Source organism: Cavia porcellus, unplaced genomic scaffold (assembly GCF_034190915.1).
Source record: "Cavia porcellus strain 051 isolate PalLab524CR breed Dunkin Hartley unplaced genomic scaffold, mCavPor4.1 scaffold_1, whole genome shotgun sequence".
In the NCBI taxonomy this organism is placed as follows: Eukaryota; Metazoa; Chordata; class Mammalia; order Rodentia; family Caviidae; genus Cavia; species Cavia porcellus.
Window position 1 is genome coordinate 231024169 of NW_026947484.1, and position 18251 is coordinate 231042419.

Genomic DNA, 18251 nt, shown 5'->3' on the forward strand with positions numbered 1-18251 from the left:
GTCATGAGGAGCCATGTGTGCCAAACCCAGGCCCTGAGGTCAGAGAAGCTGTGAGACAAATGGGAAATGAGCTTCTCAAAGCGAAGTGTGGGGACGGACGGGAAGGCAGCATGGTTAGAGGAGGGGAGAGTTTCAAGTTAGCAGAGCTAGAGGAGGGGGCAATGGCATTGAGAGCAGATGGAGACTGGAAAGAGGAGGGGTGACCGGCAGTGAGCAAAACCTAGACTCGGGACAGCGCTGAGCAGCGTGGCAAGTTTCATGGTCAGCTGGCCCCGTTGCCCACCAGACGCCCCTGCTGGCCAGGACCTGACCTGGAGCATTTGGTACTTCACCTTTGAAGACAGAATAGTGTCATAGTTAATTGATGGCGTCAGCCTGAGTAAGGAACACCCAGCTAAACTGGGTCAGTTGTTCTGGGCATGGCTGAAGGGGTTTACTGAAGACACAAGACCCAGCCCAGGGTGGCCTGTCACCTGCATGGTACACAGGGAAATGACGAAGGCAGGCTCGCTTCTGTTTCTTCAAGGGTGTGCCATTGGTGGCCTTCGTCTTGGGCATCATCTGGCTTCCTCAGCCTGCCACTGATGGACCTTTGGCTTCCTCCCAGAGGCTCACACAGGGCACTGCCGTGAGCTCCAGGCCTTGACTGGATCCTGTGACCCTCTGTGGGTGGCCACTGTGAGCCCATCTTGTAAATTCATATATATTTGTACATCCTGCCTGCAACCTGTTTGTCTAGTGAGCGCTGACTGATTCGGATAGTGTGGAGGGTCCGCCATTCCCGGCAGTAGCTGGTCTCATCTTTGTGCCTTGAGCGTGTGGGCTGGCAGGACCTTCAGGAAGGCTGGGAAGGTGGGAGGGTTGCAGGTACATTGAGCTGTCCAGGGAAGGGAGGCTTTTATAGATCAAAGGAGTTTTAGGGGAAATCCAGGCTGGTGGTGGGAAGGGTGATTCAGAGTAACAGCTCAGTAATGAACCAGCTTCCTGACTTTGCTGGGAGAGGAGGACGGCAGAGGGGTTGGGTGGAACCTGGCTGGGCAGGAGAGGCGAGGTGAGTCTGTGGAGGTAAGGGGCAGGGCCAGTGGGCACAGGGAAGCCAGCTAAAGCTGGGTGTGGGCCGAGGGGCTGTGGCCACTAGAGTTTGTGCAGCATATGCCCAGGAGATCACTCCCACACGGGTTCCATTGTGGAGATTTTGAGGTGGTCCCGGATCCGGGAGGAAGGCAGGGCGTGACCCCAACCTCCATATTAAAGGGAAAGGAGGAACGGAGACCTCAGCGGCTTGGCCAAGGTCACACACCTGGGATGGGGAAGTGCAGAGGGTGGTGCAGGGATGCTCTCTGCTGGTCTCCCTTGCTGCCCCAAGTCAGCAGGACTCAGGCTGGGACAGGCCGCACCTCTGGGAGGGCAGAGGCCAGAGGACAGGGGACCCTCCTGGGCTGACGAGGAAGAGTAGGGGAAGACTCTCGGGGGCTTGCTCAGCCATTCAGCAGAAAGACAGGGGTGGCAGGGCCAGTGAGAGAGGTGGGACCCTCAGGGGACTCCAAGGGAAGAAACCAGGGAGGCAGGAAGCCAGGAGTCCGCACTTCTGTGTCTCTGTGCTGGAGTTTGATTTCTCTCTGTCTGCATGGACTTCTGGCTTTTCCTTGTCTGTGTCTGTGTCTTTTCTCTGTGTATCTCTATCTCTGTGTCTCTGTCTGATTCTGTCTCTGTCTCTGTCTCTGTCTCTGTCTCTCTCTCTCTCTCTCTGTCTCTCTCTCTGTCTCTCTGTCTCTCTCTCTCTCTCTCTCTGTCTCTCTCTCTCTCTGTCTCTCTCTCTCTCTGTCTCTCTCTCTCTCTGTCTCTCTCTTTCTCCCTCTGCTGTTTCCTCTGCTTCCCTGTGTTGGGGATGCGTCTGGGTCATCCTATGGCTTCAGAGGTCACATCCCAGCCCTATTAAACAACAGACCAGATTATTCCCAGACTTTCTTGGAAGACAATCAGAGAGTTGGAGACACAGTTATGCATCACTCTGCCACCCCTGTTGTTCATAGAAAAGGGAGTCCTTGTGAACAGGGACTCAAAGCCACTGTCCCCATTAGGGAACATAAGAGACTGTCACAGTGTAAAGAAAGGTCAACCCACAGGGTGCTGTTACGGCTTGTGTCCAGGTGTCTCCCCCAGACGCTGTGATCACAGGGCTTTTTCAGGGGTGGCTGAATCTAGAGCGGTGATGCTGGGATTAAGGGTGGTGATTAATACATCTGTCCGCTGATTGGTTTGGCACAGTCCTGGCTGGGATTAAGGGTGTGAGTGCTCCCCCACCCTAGGGTGGGAAGCCTGCCTACAATATAAGGGACGGAAAGAATCTTGCCTTCCCTTGCTGATTTTGCTATTTTCCACCACCAAGAATGGTTGCCCCTCTGCCAAGCCACTCAGTATTGGAGCCAGTTGATTATGGATGAAACCTTTACAAATGATGAGCTACATAAACCTTTCTTCCTTTAACTTGTGGGTGTTGGGCATTTTGTCACAGCATTGAGAAAGTTACCAGGGGCAGATGCCATAGAGACATGCAGCAGCCCCAGGGCCTTTGAACATTCAGTTACCATTCTCTTGAATACCCAAATAGTCACATAGCTTATTTCCTGACATTTTCAGGTCTTTGCTAAAATGTAACTTTCCCCACGTGACCTCCTCTGATTAGTCTGAAACTGCATTTCCTAGCTCCATTCAGCTTTCCTGCTTTCTTTTTCCCTGCTACTTATCACAAGTAGGTCCACTACACCTTGCTGTTTATATTTTCTTTCTTATCTCTCCCTTCTAGAATGCTAAGGCCAAAGGGGCAGGCAGGGTTTTTGTTTGGTTGGTTGGTTTTTGCTTTCTTCTGTTTTGTTTTTACTGTTTTCTTCACTTGTGTGCCTCTAGCACCTGAGCACAGAGTAGTCACTCAACGATTTGCTGAATGAATCAATTAATAAATAAAATATATTCCTCCCAGACACCTTCTCCCTGGAGAAGTGGATGTGCAAGGACAGAGCTCCGTGTCGTGCAAAGGGGCAGAGCAGCCTGCAGGGGGTCCCCCGAGGGATGACAGCGTCAGGATCCTGAGTGCAGCGGGAGCCCTCAAGAAAGGAAACCTGCCCTCCTTTGGCCCCGTGGGCTGGCAGATTTAGCTAATGGTTTGGGAAGGATTACAAGCAGAGACGTTCCAGGTCAAACAGAAAGACGGCAAGCTCTGAGGAATGGAAGCAGTGTGAGTGTTTTAAGTGTTGGGGGTCACAGTGGTCTCCCCAGGGGTGCTCCACGGGCAAACACTTAGTAGCCTTTCTGTGATTAAAACTGGACACCCTCCAGCCCCCTTTTTTCCTTTAGTGGCACAATGTTTGCGACCAAAGAGAGGAACTCTGCTGGAAATATTTTTCCTAGTATGCTACAGGGAGCAACCCGGTGGATCAGGACTCAGACAAAGAAGCCCAGGTGCCAAGGGTACTGAATTTAAGGAGGCTCTCACTCTGGGGTTCAGGACAGTACAGGCTCAGTACTTGCAGGAATCTGAAAACGTGACTCTTTAATTCCTGGGTCCTGGTCTCCTTGAGCTTAATAAAAGTTCATCCTGGTAAGGACCATTATGACCTTGATTTGTGTTTCTTTCTTCTTTTTCTTTTTGAGACAGGTTTCTGCTATGATTCAAGCTGGCCTTAAACCTGCTGTGTCATCCAGGATGACCTCAAACTCTGATCAATCCTCCTGAATCAGCTTCCTGAGTGCTGAGATTACACATATATGCTTCCACGCCAAATCCATTATGCCTTTGGGTGATTCTAGATATTTTTGCCTTTGGAGACCACTTCCTTTATTAAAAATATGTATATAATATATAGCTAAACACATAAATTGACAAATATATGCATATATAATTATACTTTTAGAACTGTATTAATATAAAGACAAATAGAATCCAAGCTGGATTATATCCTCTTCCTTCTGATTTTAAAACATTTACTGTCACATGCATTGGCATTGCTACTGATCACAACCATAGCAAGGTGATGCGTGTATTTAGGCGGGAATCTTCCTAAATTTTTGCACTCAAAATGCCTCACTTGGTGTCAGCTCTGGGCACAAGAATATTTACAACCCCAAAGCTGTCAGACTCGATCATTTCTCTGAACTTCAGTGTTCTGGTGTTTAAAAGGGCTGTAATAAAATGAGTTGATCCAGGGTTGAGGCTTGGTGGTAGAAGTCAGTCTTAACATATCTGAGGCCCAGAGCTCAATGCCTAGCATGAAAAAGAAAGAAGAAAGAAATGAAGAAAGGCTAAAAGGAAAAAAGAGAGAAGAAAAGAGATAGAGACGGAAAGAGAAAAGAAAGGAATAAAGAAAGAAAAAATAGAGAAAAGAAAGGAAGGAAACAAGGAAGAAAGGAAAGAACAGAATGAGAATTACTGTACAATACAGCAATTATTCTCATAGGTGTAGACCCCCCAGGAATTAAATGCAAGTTTCAAATGCATACCAGTGTGCCTGTCTATCAACAGATGAATGGATAAAATGTTGTCTGTGAACACAATAGAATATCATTCAGGCATCGAATGAATGAAATTCTGTTACTGGTTCCAACACCGAAAAGCCCAGACAACATTACCCTAAGTGAAAATACATTCACACCAAAGAACAAGTACTTGTGTGAGACTTCCTGGATTGAGCAAATTCATAGAGCTGGAAATTAGCTGAGTTTCTTTTTGAGATGGTAAAAAACTTGTCTGGAAATAGATAGGCATGATGGTTGCACAATACTGTGAATGTACTTAATGCCATTGAGCTGTGCACTTAAAAATAGGTAAGCTTGTCAATATTACTTGTACTTTCCACAATAAAAAACATCTGCCGAGAACTTTGTACAGGGTATAAAAGGCCGACAAATCATTACCGATAATTACCGTATTGTTATGGTGAATGAGTGTTCCAAAGTTCACAGACTGGTGGGCATAAAACTGCTATACAAACACAGACTTCTCCTGTCTGGACCCGTTGCTCAACACCCACTCAGCCCAGATTCCATGGCCAAGCTGAAGAATGGATGGACAGTGGCCAAGATTCTGGAAGCATGGGCATCACAGAGTCTACGCACTGGCCCTGGAAACCTGTCCTTCCTTGCTGTCCAGCAGCCTTGCCTTTGAGACCAAAGATTGCAGTCTCGGCTGAGATCTGAGATCATCCTGTGTTCGGAGAAGAGAGTGACCCATGAGAAGCTGAGTCACCGCTAGGCCCTGACCATGGGCACTCATGCCGAGGTTGACCTGATCTGATTTCCTGGTTTGGAAAGAACATCTTGATCTTTGCAAAAGAGAAAGGACAGCTCCCCAGAGAGGGTGACTATAGCGGTTATGACGCGGGACAGGGACCCATCGGTCTTAGAATCTGAACTGCTTCTCATTTTTATGGAGGAAACCCTATTCTGCACCTGTTTAATATGGGATGTGGGATTCTGGGATCCCAGGACACTTCACAAATGCGTTTATCACCAGGTTTCTTTAGATCACCAATCCCTGTCCAGTTTTCCATTTCCAGGGATGACCCACCTCCCAGGGAAGCCTGTGGACTCCCTGAAGCTTGTTGGCACTGTGGTGGCATTTGTGACATGAATGACTATAACTTCTATCCGTTTCTTAGTAGGGTTCATGACCTCGCAAGGCTTTTAAAATCCCTGTTGAGTTTTCTGTTTGGCCTTATGGTTGGGTCAGCATTTCATTTCTGCCCAGTTTCCAGGGCTACAACACAGGATGATGGCTTCCAATGGTGTCCAAGGCTTTCCACATCTCTTTGGTGGCAGTCCGTGTGGTGCATCAGTGAATGGGTCACTGATGAATCCCTTGCTCTGTTCTAAGAGAAGAAATTCTTTCTGAAATAAACAAACTGACAGAGGAGCTGGCATCTCACATCTGTGCAAAAACGCTGGCGCCAAGTGACAGCAGGATCTCCTGGTTGACTCTAATTCCTCCTCAATCCACCCAGGTTTTTAGGTGTGTGCAAAAGACACACCCAAGTTGCCAGTTCAGCTCTAGGAATGGAGCAACCCATCATAAAAGAATAACCTTCCAAGCTGCACTGGTAGCTTTCATAGCTCTTGTAAGTCCCCAAACGTAGTGTTAGGTGGTCTACGGCACTTGGCCAGGCGGGCAGGCATCAGACAACCAGCCTGCGTGGCCCTGCCCTCTCCCCTGCAGGGAGGAACACAGTAAGGAGACGGGTCATAATGAACTGGAGCTGTAAAGCTCTGAAGAATGACTCAGACATTCCAGTAGAGCTTTCATTATTTCCTTTGTGTTAACATATGAAATGTAATTGTAGTCATTTTTTCCAATGAGTTGATAAACAATGATTATCCATAGCAGCTTGTGAGCTGGAGCCATGGAGAACAGTTCATGTGCCAATATTTTTCTCTTTCCCGCCCTGAAGACCCAAGAAAACTGCCCCAAGTTGAGGCGTACAGATTTCTGGATCCCAGAAATTTTAGGAAAGATACAGACTGCAAATGGCCATAAGAGGCTGGCCGGGGAGGGAAGCCCAATGGGGAGTTAAAGATTTAGGAGTAATGGCTTGACGTTCAGCCCTACTCCACATTCCTGGGTTACCTGAGATGCGGGTAGAGCAGAGAAATGGTTTGTTTGGCATCAAAAACATCGTCAAAAGCAAACATTACTCTAGATCAAGACCAGAGAAGGGTCCAACCAAGAAAGACGAATACAGACCAATCTCTCTAATGAACATAGATGCAAATATTCTCAATAAGATACTGGCAAAAAGAATGCAGCCAATCGAGATTATGCACCATGACCAAGAAGGATTCATCCCAAGGATGCAAAAGGATTCCAACATACACAAATCAATAAATTAATACACAGAGGACAACACAATATGATCACCTCAATAAAAGCAGAAAAAGCATTTGACAAAGCCCAACACTCATTTATGATAAAACCCTACAGAAAATTAGAATCGATTGTCAAATTCCAAATTCTATTTTCATCTCAATCTGACAAAAGCCATCTGTTACAAACCAACAGATAACATCATACTAAATGGATAAAAACTAAAAGTTTTCACTCTAAAATAAAAAACAAAACAAAGACGTACACTGTCACTGCTCTTACACAATATAGTTCTGGAAACATTATCCAGAGCAATTAGATAAGAAAGAGAATAAGGACAAGAAAGGAAAAATGTTAAATTATTATTTGCAGATGACATGATGCTGCACATAGAAAACCCCAAAAATTCCACCAGAAGACTTCTAGCTTTCATAACCAAATTCAGTAGCATAGCTAGATACAAAGTCAGCACTCAAAAATCAGTTGCATTGCTGTACACAGATCACAAACTCACTGAGAGAGAAATTAGGGAAACAGTAGCTTTTGCAATAGCATCCAAAAAAATGAAACCTAGGAATCAATCTAATGAAGAAAGTAAACGACTTACATTGAAAACTACAGTACTCTGAAAAAAGAGATTAAAGGAAATATCAGAAAATGAAAAGATACATCTTGTAGTGAAAATAGTCATACTTTCAAAATTGTTATACAGATTTAATGCAGTCCCAATCAAAATTCCAATAGCATATTTCACAAAATTAGACAAAGCAATCCTAAAATTAATTTGGAATGGGAAGAGACCTAGAATAGCAAAAGCTATTCTGGGTAACAAAGGCAAGGCAGGGGGCATCATAATCCCTTCCCTGAATTATACTACAAAACTATTGTGGTAAGTACAGTATGGTACTGGCAAAAACAAAAACAGGTCCAAGGATTAATGGAACTGATTTTAAAATGCAGGAAACAGCTCAAGATGCACTCAGCCACCTTATCTCTGACAAAGGAGCCAAAGACTTTCACTGAAAGCAAAACAGCTTCTTTAATAAATGGTGCTGGGGAAACCAGCTTTCCATATGCCAAAGATTAAAACTAGACCTGTATCATTCCCCACCACTAAACTAAAATCAACATGGATCAAAGATCTAAATATTAAGACGGAAACACTAAGTCTGCTGGGAGAGAGTTCTTGAAGACACTGATGTAGGCAAAGACTTTATGAACAAAACCCAAATGCACAAGAATATCACAAAGAATCAGCAACTGGGATCTCATTCAAAAGCTTTGGCACAGCAAGAGAAGCCACCAACCGACTAAGGAGGCGATCCACAGTGGGAGAAAAAATATTTTCCAGCTGTTCCTTGAGCAAGAGACCAATATCTAGAACATAAAAAGAATTTTTAAAAAATCAGGCCTCCCAGATTTAATGACCCATTCCAAAACTTGAGCATCTGAAATAAATAAACACTTCTCAGACGAAGAGGTACACAGGACAAATATTTGAAAAATGTTCAACGTCACTGGGCATTTGAGAGATGCAAATTAAAACAACCCTGAGATTCCATCTCACTCCAAAAAGAATGGATATTATCAAGAAATCAACCAATAATGAACGCTGGCAGGATTATGGGGAAAAGGAACTCCTCTCCACTGTTGGTGGGAAGTGTAGACTGGTGCAACCACTGTGGAAATCTGTGGAGATGCCTCAAAAAGTTAAAATTAGAGGTTCCATGAGACTCAGCTACGACCCTCCTTCTTGGCATCTTTCTAAAAGAATTAAAAGCATCGTGCCACAGTGATCTATGCACACCCATCTTTATAGCAGCAGTTTTACAGCCAGATCTTGGAGACAGCCCAAATGCCCATCAACTAATAAATGGACAAAAACAATGATTTTTTTGATATAATGGAGTACTATCCTGCCACAAAGAAGAATAAGCTTGACACATTTCCTAGCTAAATGGTTACACCTTCAGACAACACTCTTAAGTGAAATAAATGGGATTCACATTCAAATATCTCATGGTTTCTCTGGTGTGGGAAATCAAAAGTATAAATAAAGACCAAACTGTATAATAAATACAGGGAAATGGCAAGAAAATGTTCAAATGAGAAAGAGAACAAGGGAGGGAGGAATGAAAGAAAAAATAGAAGAAAAAAGGGGAAAAAACTTTTATAAATAGGGAGGGGAAGAGAGATGGAAGAGGGGAGGGGAATGGGAGGAAAGGAGCAAGATATATATAGTGTGCAGACACAAGTGCCCTGTGATGAGCGTTATCCCTGGGTGTTCCTGGTGTGCACCATCAGATAGAAAAGTTTAAAACAAAGAAATGACATCATCAAGGAAGAAGCAGGAGGCAGTGTTTGAGGTCAACTTCTGCAGGCCAGGGGTTGGGCTAACCTCTGCCACAGCACGTCCCGTGTCATCCCTACAATGGTAAGAGGTGACGAAAGCTGAACACACGCCTAATCCCTCCCTGCATGTAGGTGCCCCGTCCCAGGATTCCACCAAGTCTGGGTTGAAAATAATTCTTTAAAAAAATTGTATCTGTACTGAACATTAAATGCTTTTGTTTCTGGCCTTTGTGTCCTAAACAATCTAGTATAAACTGTGTGAATAGGGCTTACACTGTGCAGGTATCGTAAAGTACCTAGCATTGATGTAAGCACACAGGAGGGCGGAGGTAAGGTGTGTGCATTTTACACACCATTTTACACAAGGGATCTGAGCATCCTCCGTATGGTGGGGGGAGTGAGGTCCTGGAGACAGTCTCCTGCAGATACTAGGGAATGACTGTGTTGCCATAAGTACATATTATAGAGAAATTACTTTATAATAACTCCCATAATGAGTTTTTGCCTTCCTTCAATTTATAGATGATGAAACTAAACCATAGAAGATCGAATTACTGGTGTACACCTATAATCCCAGCACTCAGGAGGCTGAGGCAGGAGGATTGCCGTGAGTTTAAGACCAGCCTGGGCTACAGAATGAATTTCAGGCCAATCTAAACTACAGAGCAAGACACTGTCTAAAAGAAGAAGAAGGAGGAGGAGGAGGAGGAGGAGGAGGGAAAGGAGGAGGAGGAGAAAAACAAGAAAATTGAATCTCACGGCCACTTAGTGAATGGTAGGGAAGTGGAGATTTGAATTCAAGATTGTCAATTCCAAATTCTATTTTCTTACCACTACCCAAAGCTGCCTCCCACTTGGGGCCGGCCTCCCTGGGCTCCAGGGGCTCTGCGGAAGGCAGGGGACGTGCCCAGCTACCACCTTGGGGCCTGATCCCAGGCAGCTCCTCTTCAGCCCCTGCAGGGACACAGGCTAAGAACCTGTTTTCCCTCGGTGTCCACTGGTTGCCGGCAGCAGAGCTGTGAGACATGACAAGAGGCATCACTGGCTTTAGAGCTGGGCTGTGTGTCACTGCTGTCCTTTGTCCTTGTCAAGCCAAGGGAACAAGAGGGCAGCTCCTTGAGAGATAGCACACTTGTATCCAAGTTCTCCAGAAAAACAGAACCAGTAGGAGTGTATTAGAGGATACAATGTATAGCTACGATTTACTGAAGACTAGAAGGGGTTTGGATCTCCAGGCTACAATTTTAATCAGATCCAGAAGTTCAATACTCACAATTCTTAAAAAGAGTGTTGAATGAAGAAGACTCAGTGACTTAGTCCAAAACAGTCTTGGAGCCTTGAGGTCAGAACTGCCACCTCGGGGTCCTGAAGCATCCATCACTGCTGATCATGAGCAGGAGAAGTAACTCCTCAGAGCTCCTGATGACAGTGTTTGGCCACAGAAAGCTTACAAGCCATTGTGGTAACCTTTCTGGTAGAGACAGGCAAATAGATAATTATCTGAGTGTGTGAGGACCCTTACGCTTAAAAGAAAAATTGCAAAACAAATCATTCCAAGATATATTTACATGAAGAACTGAGATGCAGAAGGGAAAGGGTGGAGTGGTCTAGAAGCTATGGTTCATGAAGCAGTAGCATCAACACACCAAGCCTCCCATAGGAAATGCAGAATCTCACGCCTCCCACATTGGATGAGACAGAATCTGCCTTTTAGCGAGAGCTCCAAAAGACCCATGTGCACTGCAAAGTCTAAGGAGCATTTCTGCTATCGAAACTTGGCTGGGACTGTTGGAATGGCCTGACGAGTTTCAGCAGTGCCTGGGCCTGGGCCTGCTCCCAGAGGTGGTGGGAGTCTGGGCGGAGGCTTGGGAGAGTTTCAAGGCTCCTCCTCCAGTCTGATTTGCAGGAGGGTGAGAAGTGATCCTCTGTGGTCTTGTCAGGTGTGAGGGGCATCTGGCAGGGCTGAGCAGAGGAGGCAAAGGGTGCCCTATTGGCCTTGCCCTGGCACAAACTTGCCAGCTGAGGGAAGGCAGACCTGGCTTTCACTCAGAGAATACATCTCAGGGCTCAAAGGAGACCATCTGTCTGGGGTTCTGGGTTCTAATCTCAACTCTGCCAATTTTGACATGTCTCGGAGCCCCATCTTTGCTGGGCAGATAAAGCAGTGATTACATGAGCTGTCCCTTACTTGGAGTCTTCATTTGAAAATGAGGCTATCTCTTTCCTCTGGCCTCAATGAGTTGTTCTCTCTCCCCTCCCCTGACCCTCCCCTGCCCCTTCCCGCTTCATGGTCCTGCCAGATAAAGTGGGGCCACTCACAACTTCAGCCTGGAAAGCTCCTGAGGGTTGCAAAGGGCCTGCTTCTATTGGCAGGAAGGTCAGGCTCAGCCATGTGACAGGAGTCACAGAAGTGGTTACCCTTTGGAGGTGTAGGGGACAGGGAAAGGACACTAGGGAGCCTTCGAGGGTGGGATAGACCATGCCTTGACCCGGGTGCTGGTTTCCTGGGTGCACAGTGGCTGAGCTAGTCATCTGGGAAGTGAGCAGTTTGTGCAAATTACACCTCATTTTGAAACAAGAAGGAGAGTGGCACTCAACAGCTCCCCAGGGGAAAGACAAGCACTCCCAACACTTGGCAGGGAACACTGGTGGGACGCTAAAGCAGGAATTGGTGGAGAAGGGACCATGAGGACCAGAGACACAGATGACAGATAAGGACAGAGATGGACAGAGAAGATGCTTATGGGAATCACGGCCCAAGTTTCAGGCAGGTGGAATAGTCCTAGGTGAAGGGGTGGGGCTTGGCTTTCAAGTGGGATGACCAGCCACACTGGTTTGACCTGGGACTGTCCTGGTTTTAGCATGGAAAGGTCTGTATTCCAGAAAATCACCCAGGCCTGGGGCTATGGGTGGCATTTGGACTGCTTGGAAGGAAGTGGAGCAGGTACAGGGAATCCTCCCTGCTTGGCCCCAGGCTGTGCAGGAGGAGCCCACGGTGCTTTAGGTAGATGAGATCTTTCCTCTCTGACCAGAAGTGAGCCTGGAATCCAGAGCCTGGGACAAGGGTTACCTGCATCTGGGCTCTCCAGATGGCCAAGCCCTTTCTGGTATTCCCAGCCAGGCCTCTCTCTGCCCTGCAGTCTTTACCCGCACAGCTCTCTCAGGTTAGTATGTAACTGTTTGTTTGACAATGGCAAAGAAAATTTAAAAAATCACTATTCAAAAGTATGAGTATCAAAAGATTTCTTAAAACATATATATTTGCATAAAACATCCATCAGCATCCTTCTCCATTAAGCTTCGCCTAATAAGATATAGCAGCAAGTGTATTTTGAAATAACTGTGACAACAAATACTATGTCGTGATACCTGTACCATGAAAGCAAAAACATTTGTCATTTGTGTTAGCGACAAATGGCAGGTGCTGCTTACTGACACACTGTCATTTGTTCCTTATACTCCTAATGACAAAAAATGCTAACTTTCACTTAGCAGTTGTAGGAAAACAGAAGCGATTTGTATTCCATCCAATTTCACACACATGCTCTGAATTCTGTCCGCTTTCTCATAAGCGATGCTACATAAGTGAATGAAAGAACAGAAATGTGCTTTGTGAAGCGTAGAACACGGGGTCCTGAATCCTGTTAGTGCTGGGGCGGTGGGGAGGGGATGTACGTGTGCTGGGGTAGGCAAGGGGGGTTGAGATCCAGGCTCAAATCGGGGATCAGCCAGGACACTGAGACCACCAGCCAAGCGGGGACTGTATTTGTCTGGCTGCTGGCTCTTGATTGGCTTTGCTGTAGTAAAATAAGGGACATTTGCTATGACCCTCAACTCACCACACCCTGCACTTGCATGCAGGAGGGCAGGCTGGCAGGCAGAGGTTAGGCACGGGGAGCAGGAAGCCTAGCTCATAGTCTGGAGAGAGCGCTGGGCGACTGGTGAGAGTCCATGCTTGGGTCAGTGTCAGAGCCTTCGCTGGCCAAAGCAAAGGCTGAGGGCTGCTGGGAAGACTTCATAGCTCACGGTGTCGAGCACCTTGTGTATAACACAATCCTTTGGGTAAAAACCTCCTGGGCCCTGCCCTTAGATGATGAATCTACGTAGAAGAAAGGTTATGAAGAATTTAAGGTCTGGCGAGAGTGGGGGTTTTTGTTATTGCTTTTTTTATTTTGAAATCACCCTGTGCAAGAAGACAGGGGTGTAGAGACCCTGAAGGCAAATGGCCCTCATGCTTGGCCCCAGCTCAAATGACTCTGGGCAGGAAAATTGCCCTCCAGTTAACAATGAAGGCCCACTATAGCGCCCAGTGGCACGCTCCCAGCCCCAGCCTGGTGACATTTCAGCCCTTCAGCCAGCATCCGTGCGCCTGCACAGCCCGGCGGCGACCCGGGTTATTTGTATCAGATAGCACTGCTGCAGGTTTTCTGGTCGCTGCTGCTGCTGCTGCTGTGGGCTCCAGCTGCAGCCAGGGCACAGCTAGGGTTTCCTGCAGCCTCTTTCCTCCTGCCTGGGGCCGCCCACCTCGGGGTTCGGGTTGCAGCGATTGGCTGGAACCTGACCTCGGCCTTGAGGACAACAAGAGCGCAGTGGCCTTCCCCGGCTTGTCCCCAGCACGCTGGCCACTCAGGCTCCACCCTGGGGGCCCCCCCACCCCATTTCCTCTCCAGAGAGGGGAACCCAGTACTTTTCCTGCTTGCCTCTGTCCTTCCCCCAAGCAATTCTGCTCAGAACAACTACTGCTTTCTGCTTTCTGCAAAGCTAGATTCCTCAGACTGCTTCTCAGTTTGGCCTGTGAGCCACCACCAGAATTTTGTGCTCTTTTTCTTTTAAAAATTCTGGTTGTAGCCTACAAGTAAGCTGATTTCCCAATCTAATGATGAGTCACGATTCAGCCTGAAAAATACCATGCCAGATAACTTTCTGGAGCTGTTTCTCTTTTCTGGGCGGAGGAAAAGCTCTAGAACTTACAGAAGCTCTCTGAACAGGCACCACCCTGGCTGCACAGTTAGACCCCTTTCACAGGAAATGCAGCTGAGCCCACATTCTCGATGCTTTGAAGACTCTGGAGTTGCTGAGGGTGCTCATGCTGGTGGGATCCCATTTCATCTTCAGTCCACGGACTAAACCATGTTGGAAATCTGGACGCCATGGAAACGGGCAAACAGTACAAACCAGAGCTTTTTTTTCTCCAGTGCTGGCTGTTCTCCGGTTCCCAGCACACTATTGATCCTAACCCTGCTCTTTCTGAGTCTAAATGCAGCGCACCACAAACCTCCCCGGCCTCGGCTTTCTCATTTGCAGAGTAACATAAAAACGTTCACTTTGTTGGAAAAAATAAATTCATTGAGTACTTTCTGGTAAGTAGGCGGGCCAGTGACCGGAAGAAAATCAAAATGCAAATAATGAATTTCCTTCCACGATGGGATTTAAAAGATGAAGTCCCCAAATTCTGCTGTCTTTATAATTCCCAGAATTGTTGAAGGGGTTTGTATAAAAACATCAAAGCCACAAAACCCCACAATTTGCAGAAGTGTGATGAGCATGAGAAGAAATGGGAGGAAACCAGTGCTCTGTGACACCCAGTACTAGAAAAGAGTGAATTTGCATAGTTCTGACTTAAAGTGGCAGAGGATATTGAAAATGAACTGCTCTTCAAAGGAGAATTTCTATCCAGGTGAACAGAGGGGAGGGAGCTGTCTCACGAATACTCTGATTTAAAGATTATACTGATGAATGTCCTGTACCTCCCCACCCAGCAAGTAGACTTCAGTTTCTTAGTTTCTCAGTAACAGTTCTAGATCCAGTTCGGGTTGCTCCTGTCTCTTAGAAAAGACTGCTCACTGGGATGCGTAGCCGGTCACTATGATGCACGCTGTGTAAACCAATCCCCAACTGACGGTCTAGTGTGCCTTTGTACTTCCTGATTGCTTATCCCGTGTAAGCCCCAGACCACCAGAGATCAGGGCCTGATGCTCTGGGAATGATCCCAATCAGGGCCCATTGATGTAAATAAACCTGTCTCCACATCTGGTGTCAGTTCAGTGTTTCTGCTGGCCATTGCAATACCACACAGAAACCACAAATCTAGAGTACAGATTATACACCCCCAAAGATACCCAGTGAGCCGTCTACCTGACAGACATCTCTACCTAGGAAAATCCACAAGACTGAGCCTGAGGAAGGCCAACTGAGTGCTTCATCTTCACGGCCCTGAGCAGGAGATAGTTGTCTTCTCTCCGTTTCCCAGACAAGAGCCTAGACACGAAGAGACAGGCCCTGAATCACACGTGGGATGCTGAGCATCCCCAGAATGAAAGCATTGCTCCTCAGTTGTCACCCAGGGCTCCTCCTTCAGGAGGCCTGGGGCAAAGTGGGACAGTATGGAAGAGACTGCCAACCATGAAAAACAGGATGAAGAGACGTTTATTTCTGAGCAAATAATTATTCTGTTCAGAAGGTCACGTGGAGAAAGGGGGAGACAGAAACTAAGACTCACGTTTCCAACCCCAGGGGCTGTTTGCCTAAGTGTGTCCAGTTGTTCCACACCATTTGCTGTGAAGATAACCCTTTCTCCACTCAGTTACCTTTGCATTTTTGTCAAAAATCAGTTAACCATGTATGTGTGGGTCTGCCTCTGGGCTTCACTAAATTGATCTGTTTTTTCATCTTGAAGCCAATACTATACTGTTTTGATTATTGTCACTTTGTAATACATTTTGAAATAGAAAGTCCCAGCCAGACACAGAGCTCAGTGGTGCAGGGCCTGCCTGGCAAGTGCAAGGTCCTAAGTTAGATTCCCAACACACACACACACACACACACACAGAGTCAAAAAGTCTTCTATGTGTTTTCTTTCAAACTTGTGTTGTTTATTTATTTGCCTATTTATATTTTTGCTGGGGCACTCAGGCCCTTCTTTGTATTTTTATTTGAAGACAGCATTTAACTAAATTGCTAAGGTTTCACAAGCTAGGCTTGAATTTATGATTCCCCTTGTTTAGACCCCATAATTCTGGGATTACTAGCTTATACCACCATGTTTAACTGGTCCTTTGCACTTATATATGAATTTCACAGTTTGATCATTAATGTCTACAGAAAGAGAAACTTTCTGATATTTTGATTATGTTGCATCTATAAATTGGAAAATAACTAAAATGACATTTTTTGAACGATGGAGCACAAATCCAAGCAAGACCTGTGAATCCTAGCAAGAACTGTGCTATGGAGTGATATCCTCCAGTCCAAGACCTGACTTCCCAACCATAGCACGTCCTTCATACCCATGAACATAGTATAGCTTTCATTTATACATGCCTTATTTAAATTTTCTCAGAAGTAGTCTTGTAGTTTTTGTTGACCAGGTTTTGTATATCTTTTGTCAGATTTACCCCTAAAAGTAGCTTATATTTTTAATGCTAACCTAAATGCTATTTTAAATTTTTGTTTCTTGTTTTTCATTACTAGTATACAGAAATGCAATTGCTTTTGTGTTTTGAGCTTAGATTCTGAAACCGTGGTAATTTTCAGTTATCATAATGGCCTTTTTGACTGTAGTTTCATAGGATTTTCAAATAAAGAGAAATGCTGAGAGGCCATGTTCCAGGAGTCCACACTCGAACAAACTCCAGCCTCAGGCTGTCAGAAGGAAGCGATGTACAAACCAACACGAGGATGAGCCAATTCTGTAAGATATCTGCAGAGAAGCAGATACACAGCTAGAGGGGCTTCCTTAAGACTAATGTCACCATGACTGATATTCTAGTAATATTGGGAAATACCCTCAGCATAGATCACTTGATTACCAGCTGCATTCATTATGGTTAGGGCACCAGAAGAGGGTTGAAAGGAAAAAAACTTCAGTCTTGGGTTAGAAAAATGTTCCAAGATTTGTTCTACAAAGCCTGACTCTATCTCATAAGACCTCCACAAAGCCCCTGCTTCCCAGTCTCCAGGCTTCCGTCTTGCCCGATGCCAACCATTTCTACTGAGCTAGGTTGTATAAAAGTGTCAATCAGACCACCCTAGCGCCTGCACTTAGAATAAAATCTGAGCTTTCCACCCAGCCTAAGAAGCTCCCCTGCATGATTTCCTTTCCTACCCCGACCCGCCAAGCTGCTCTCCCTGGGAGAAGCGAGCATTGCCCCCGTGCATTCCAAGCCCCTCGTTTCTTTGCTACTCATCACCTGTCTGATTCCTTCTTGTCATTCTTCCTGACACCCTTTTGACCTTCCCAACCTCAGTTTTTTCCTTTACATTTACCGTATTTGCTGTTTCATTTTACACTCAAACTACTATAAAAGCCAAGACTAACACTAATTGGTTTTCTCGGACTGGAGATTGAACACAAGATCTTTGCACTGGCTACATATTCCACCACTATTTTATTTTATATTTTGAGTCAAGGTCTTGTTAAATTGCCCAAACTGGGCTCAAACTTGGTATCCTCCTGCCTCAGCCTCCCAGAGTGCTGGGATGACAAGCACGTGCCACCTTATCTGGCTAAAACCACTGGTCATTTGTGTTCCCCATCTCTTACTTGAGAAGTGATGGACACTCAAACAGTTTGAATTATTGCTTGATCTCTTTGTGTCTATACCTGTGTACAATCACTCATCTAAGCACCCCCCAAACCCTTTGGGATTGACCTTTCGTACTGGGATTCTCTTCCCTTAGAAGAATTATTCAAACCTTGGCTTCAAGATTAAAATCTTGCCAGGTGATTCTAGAAAGTACTAATTCTTGAAGCCCACCCCAGAGCATTCAAATCCAAATCTTTTGGATAAGGCCCTGGTATTTGCTTTTAAAACTCCCTAGGTAATTCTCACGTGGTACCAGAACTGGGAATCACTCACATCAAAGAAAAGAAAGGGGGCTTTTCTCCAGCCCAGGGATAAAAATCCTTGGATGGGGTCACAGCAGACAGGAGGGGCCTCCCTCCTTTTGGCTTCCTCTCAATCTGGTCTCCGGTGAAGGTGGACCTCTGGCCCAAATGGACTCAAACTCCAGTGCAGCAGGAAGAAAAAAGGAAGCTAGACCAGAG

At 45.9% G+C, this 18251-nt stretch overlaps 1 long non-coding RNA gene across 1 annotated transcript in view; it reads left to right on the forward strand.

Annotated features, from left to right (window-relative positions):
• Positions 1 to 3904, forward strand: part of LOC134471453 (uncharacterized) — a 63749-nt gene extending 59845 nt beyond the window's left edge. Inside the window, exon 3 of the long non-coding RNA XR_010040914.1 lies at positions 3656 to 3904. This is a non-coding gene — a long non-coding RNA (uncharacterized LOC134471453). The remainder of the gene's footprint in view (positions 1 to 3655) is intronic.
• The last annotated feature ends 14347 nt before the right edge of the window (positions 3905 to 18251 follow it).